Source organism: Peromyscus maniculatus, chromosome 8 (assembly GCF_049852395.1).
Source record: "Peromyscus maniculatus bairdii isolate BWxNUB_F1_BW_parent chromosome 8, HU_Pman_BW_mat_3.1, whole genome shotgun sequence".
Lineage (NCBI taxonomy): Eukaryota > Metazoa > Chordata > Mammalia > Rodentia > Cricetidae > Peromyscus > Peromyscus maniculatus.
The window spans coordinates 4,313,072-4,319,451 of record NC_134859.1 but is presented as its reverse complement, the minus strand read 5'-3'; the positions used below and the strand labels follow the sequence as shown (position 1 = coordinate 4,319,451).

Genomic DNA, 6,380 nt, shown 5'->3' with positions numbered 1-6,380 from the left:
ATGGTAGGCGTGTGTGATCCCATCCAGCAGCAGCCAGATTTACCTAGAGCATCCTGCATAGGATGGCGCAGCATGAACAGGAAGCTGAGCAGCCCACTGGAGTGGAGAGTCCAGAGATAGTGAAGACACTGCCATTCACTGGAGAACCTGTGCTCAGAGCTCCTGAGTGCATTCCCCACAGCAGCCTGACCGCCAAACGCCCCGGCTTCAGTCGCCACAGAGACACATGACGTGAAGTACTGATGTATCTCTGAAACCCTAGAACACCACACACCTTGGAAGGAAGAACAGACCCAGAAGGCTTAGGGCAGAGTACCCACGGAGGACCACAGGGGCCAGAGGGGGTCAGCTAAGAGAATCAAGGGTCTTTAGAGAGATGGAATTTTTGGAATGGACCAGGGGGCTAGCTGTGCTATCCTCAGTATAAGAAAAACTATTGGCTGCCTATTTATCTTTGCAAAAGAAGCAAGACAATTTGTATTTAGAGCAAAGCAATAATGGTACAGATTAAAGAAAGATTGACAGCAGACCATTTGAATGAGGACACTCAAAGGCTGGCTGTCATTTTAAATGGATGAATGTATCTCAATAAAGCTATAGATTTTTAAAATAAGGTAGGGAGGGCAAAGATTCATTCAAAGCACTGGCTGAGTGGTCATAGGTGAGTTACTTTAATGGAGCCTTGACTTTCCTGTCTGTAAATGGGCATGAAGTGGTCCCACTGGCTGGGGTAGGAAATGAGGAAAGAGAAAGATGTCCTGCCAGAGCCAGCCTGAGATGCTGTTGCTAGAACTAAGACCCAGCTTCTGAGTTTGTCTCCTTTCCACTACACGCTTTGCCAGAAGTCTGCCAAGATTGGCTCCAGGAAGGGGGCGAGCCCCTGAAATCAGCAGACCCCACTAGAAAGGACACTAAAGCCTTTCCTGTCCAAGTGCCATGCTCTGATCCATGCCCAATCTGCCCTCCCCAAATATGAGTGTGACCTCCCATTTCTGGTATTAAGACAACAAAGTGTTCAGGAATTGTGAGGCATGCCTGTAAATCCAGCACTCAGGAAACTGAGACAGAAGGATTGCTGTGAGTTTGAGGGTAGCTTGAGCTACAAACTGAGTTCTAAGCCAGCCAGGGCTACCAAGCCAGACCTTGTCTCTAACAAACTACCTAATTAACTGACTAGATAAATTGAATGAATGAATGAATGAATGAATGAATGAATGGTGGCAAGTGGTCCCATGGCCATCAACATCTTGGTCCTCCAAGTCTATTTCCATTGCTACTGTTGGCTTTGGGGAGAGGACCGCTAACAACTGCCACTAATCCTGCATGGTCATCCAGGCTGACAGGGCAGTGTGGTGGGGACCCACAAAGAGGCGAGTGTGTAAAAAGCTGTCCTCATACAATGGCCCTTCAGAAGCCGGTCCCTGGGGAAGACAGAGGATCTCAATCAACAAGGCTGAAGAAAGAAATGTCTGTCTCCTTTTGGGACCCACCCCCACAGGCACAGGGCCAAGAATGCAGCCAACATCTATTAAGTTTCTAAAATTATGCCTAGGCTGGGGGTGGACACGGGTGAGGGTTGGAAGAGGATGTAGTGGACGGGTGGGCAGGCAGGAAGTTTGCAGCCCAGTCCCTCTGCGTTAGCTGGGTAGTGGGCAGGGAGCACCCGGCTGCAGATGTCACATAGGCACAGAGAATCAAAAGCCCTTCTGTGCATGGCTGCCTGGGTGCTGAACTCTGTTCAGACATTGCCACTGTGTCGTCTCAGGTTACTAGGCTTTCCATAGAATGAAAGAGGAATGGAATGGTGACCTTTGGCTGCTCTGTTTAAGAAATATTTGTAAGAGAAAACTCAGTGTCCAAACCAGCAAGTGGAACCAGGGTCACTGTGTTAGCTTGTACAGGTTGTATATTGTACCACTGTGGGGACACTCTTCTGAAATAGAGTCCCATGGGGTAAAAACCTACAGACCTGTTCAAGGTGGCCCATAATATCCCAGAAGGTACCAGGTGCCCTGTGTGGCTGGGTCCTCACTCTTCCATGGGTCTGTGAGCAGTGGCCAACAGGCATGTGGAAGACAGAACAAAGCCTAATCACAAACAAGAGCCCTCATCAAGTACCCTGACCCTCTGCATCTAAGGTGGGGGTGGGTGAGTTCAGGGGAGTCCTCAAAATGCAGGGCAGTCCTGCTCTTTGGGCATGTTGCCCAATTCAGTTTGTCTGGTGGTGCTGCTGTGTATGCAACCATTCTTTCCTTCAGTTCATTTTTAGGGTGCATTCGGAACAAGGGGCTGCACCATCATGGCTCACGTCTGAGTGTCTTCACAGTTTCCTCTCATTTGTTCCCTTCCTTCACTGCCCAGCCGAGGCCCTTCTTTCTCCCACTTAGTGCCTTCTCTACCCTCCCGCAAAATGAGTTCCGCTACCCTGCCACCTCCTTCCTGAGATCGCCTCCTCCCTCAAGACCCTCTTTTCCACTTCTCAGTCAGCAAATACACATGTAGAGACATACGTGCACATATACAGATAGGCATATGTACACTCATATATAGATAAATATATGCATACATATATAGATATATACATACACACATATACAAATAGAGACATACATGTATAATTTGCACACACACACATATATAGATATACATGCACACATATAAAAATATGCATGTTCATATATAGATAGATGTATATGCACACATATATAAATAGAGGCATATACACACCTAAATACAAATAGAGGCATACATGCATACATATATAATTTAAAATTTAGGTTCAGTATATAAGAGAAAACAAGGAGTATTTGTCACTCTGAGTCTGGCTTATGATTTCCAACTCCATCCATCCTTCTGCACATACCGTAATTTCATTTCTCTTTGCAGAAACACGAAATTCCATTGTGTGCATGTGCCACATGTTGTTTGTTTATTCCTGTGTTGATGGGTATCTTAGCTGCTTCTGTCTCCTAACAGTTGTGGATAGAGTAGCCATAAACATTGATAAGAGGGCATCTCTTTGGTACAGTCCTTCCAGAATCCACCCAGGAGAAGTACAGCAGGCCATGAGGTTGTGTACCACCCCCCACTGGTGTGTGAGTGTGTGTGTGTGTGTGTGTGTGTGTGTGTGTGTGTGTGTGTGTAGACAGAGTCCTGTTAGAGCAGCAATAAAGGCCAATAACTGCTCTGGTCAGAGAATAGAATCTCTGGCCTGAGTGGAGAAATTCCAACAGGGCCATGTCAATCATTTGGCTAAGAGACCATGTTAATCCCACTGAATAAGACCACTACCACAGTTTAGAGTCAAATTTGAAGCAAGCTTGTAGATGTAAGTCTTATTAAATAAGAAACACGGAACCAAATACAGAGTTAAAAGCTCAAGAGGTCAGAGCAGTAGCTAAGAGCTGATACTAAAAACCCTTTCTTACCCTTTGCTGCTGCAGTCATTCTTCCCCTCAGAAAGAGAACTACTTCCTGTGTATCTGTCTTTTTATTGACTTTCTGTTCTGCCTTCTCATTGGTTGTAAACCCAACCACATGACCTCCTCAACACTGCCTGTCTATACAGACCTCCAGGTCTTCTATGGTTGGTATTGAGATTAAAGGCGTGTGTCTCCATACTGGCTGTATCCTTGAACACACAGAGATATGTCTGTCATGTGATCAGGATTAAAGGTGTGCGCCACCACCACCACCACCACCACCATCACCCGGCTTCTGCTATGGCTTGCTATTAGCTCTAAGCCCTAGGCAACTTTATTTATTAACATACAAATAAAATCACATTTCAGTACAAATAAAATATCACCATACAAGCTCTAATTAAATACTGGCCAGGTGGATGGGCTCTGGCCAGATTCATACCCAGGTTCCTGGGAAATGGCCCAGAATCAAATATGGCAAGGGCTTAAGAAGGAAAACCCATAATTCATTGCATTTCCCATCAGTTCCAATCAGGGGCAAGTGTATATCCTGACGTATTTCCTGCTTATGTACCTCCCACCCACATGTGATCAAGCACATCGGTGCAGGTGGGTCAAACACACTTGTTTAGGGGAGTGAAAACATGTGGCTTGTTCTCTCCCATAAACAGTAGCCTCCAGCATTTCAGGAACTAACTGTCCTTGGGCAAGGGACTTGCAGATCAGGGGCATTTTTGCTTCATGGGTCTCTAAGGCACAGTAACTAAAACTTAAAAAGTAACTTTGGCTCTCACAACCACCCCTCAGGAAGGTGGACTCACTCCTCACCTTAGCCATGCTGAAGAGACAGGTGTGCTTTCTTCTTCTTTGGAAGAACACCAAATGGCAGATGATACCAGTGCAGTGGGAGAGCCCAGAGGACCTGGGGACCTGGGCTTCTGTGGAGGTTGGCAGCAGTTTGGTTGTGGTTGTGTAGATGGGTGTTTCCTGTCTCAACTGCCTGGTCCCAAATAACCAACTCAGAGGCTGAATATGAATTACACTTAAATTAACCCATATTTCTATTTATGTTTTGCCACTTACTTAGCTCATAGGTTGCTACTTCATTTTTACATGTCCTGCTAGCTCAGTGGCTGGCTGGTGTCTCTCCTGACTCCACCCTCCTTCTTCCCATCATCCTCAGTTTGGTTTTCCCGTCTAACTTCCTGCCTAGCTACCAGCCTGCTAGCTTTTTATTAACCAATGAGAGTAAGACATATTCATAGTATAGAAAAGGATTGTTCCACAGCATGGTTGAGGCTGAGACCATGGTTAAGGCCATGGGGCTCATGGAGGTAAAGTCAAAGACAAGGAGTGGAAGCTTGTCACCACGCTGGGCCACCTGGTTGAGGACACAAGGATCAACCCCTGGAGGAGACCTACCTGTTCTCCCTGCCCATTAAGGAATCAGAGATTATTGATTTTTTTCCTGTGTGCATCCCTGAAGGATGAAGTTCTAAAGATCATGCCAGTACAGAAGCAGGGCTGGCCAGCGGACCAGGTTCAAGCTTTTGTCACTATTGGGGACTACAGTGGTCACATTGGTCTTCATGTTAGGTGCTCCAAGGAGGTAGCCACTACCATCCAAGAGGCCATCATCTTGGCCAAGTTTTCCATCACCCCCCTGGAGAGGCTACTGGGGAAACAAGATTGGCCAGCCCCACACTGTCCCGTGCAAAGTGACAGGCCGCTGTGGCTCTGTGTTGGTGGTCTCATCGCTGCCCCCAGGGGCACTGGCATCGTCTCTGCTCCTGTTCCCAAGAAGCTGCTGCTGATGGCCGGTATTGATGACCGCTACTTATCAGCCAGGGGCTGCACTGCCACCCTGGGCACCTTTGCCAAGGCCACCTTTGATGCCATCTCCAAAACCTACAGCTACCTGACCCCTGACCTCTGGAAAGAGACTGTGTTCACAAAGTCTCCCCATCAGGAATTCAGTGACCATTTTGTGAAAACCCACACCAGAATCTCTATTCACAGACCCAGGCTCCAGCTGTGGCTACCACATAAGGGTTTTGTTGTTGTTGTTGTTGTTTGTTTGTTTTTGTTTTTGTTTTTTTGAGACAGGGTTTCTCTGTGTAGCTTTGTGCCTTTCCTGGGACTCACTTGGTAGCCCAGGCTGGCCTCGAACTCACTGAGATCCGCCTGGCTCTGCCTCCCGAGTGCTGGGATTAAAGGCGTGCGTGTGTGCCACCACCGCCCAGCGTAGGGTTTTTATACTAGAAAAACAAAGTGAATTAAGTCTAAAAAGAGAGAAGGGGTGAAATATTATCCTTCAATGGGATAAGGTAATTTTATTTTGTCCCTTTAATATCATCAGTTCAATGAGATAAGGTAATTTCCCTTCCCAGAACCCCTGCCTCCCAGCACTCTTACACAGCACAGCCATGCAGCTTTGTGGAACGACTTGCTTTTCTGAATTATTCAGGAAAGTGTAATTTCCTTCTCCGGTCTGCTCTCTAAGCACGCCTTCCCTAGCACTCCAGGCTTCCTCATGTTTTGTCAACTTGACACAAGTTCAGATGATCTGGGAAAAGGAACCTCAACTGAGGCAATGCCTCCCTTAGATTGGCCTGTGGCCGAGTGAGTCTGGGGGCGTTTTCATAATGACAGATGTGGGCAGGGCCAGCCCAATGTGAGTGAGCCACTACAGGGCAGCAGATGGAGTGAGCCATGGGAGCAAGTCCTGTGGCCTCTGCGTCAGTTCCCGGCCCCAGGTTCCTGCCGGGCTTCCTGCCCTGACTGCCCTCGGTGGTGGGATGTGACCTGAGAGCTGTAAGAAGAACTAAACCTGTTCCTTCAGAGCTGCTTTAGGCCGGTGCTTTACCACAGCAACAGGAAGCTAACCGGGAATATACAGTCTTTCTCGAAAGCTCCCTCCCCGATGTGAGTCTGTGGCTGACCCCTGCCAGTGTAACT

At 47.5% G+C, this 6,380-nt stretch overlaps 1 pseudogene; it reads left to right on the top strand.

Moving 5' to 3' along the window:
- Nucleotides 1-4,304: 4,304 nt before the first annotated feature.
- Nucleotides 4,305-5,471, top strand: LOC143274510 (small ribosomal subunit protein uS5 pseudogene; annotated as a pseudogene).
- The last annotated feature ends 909 nt before the right edge of the window (nt 5,472-6,380 follow it).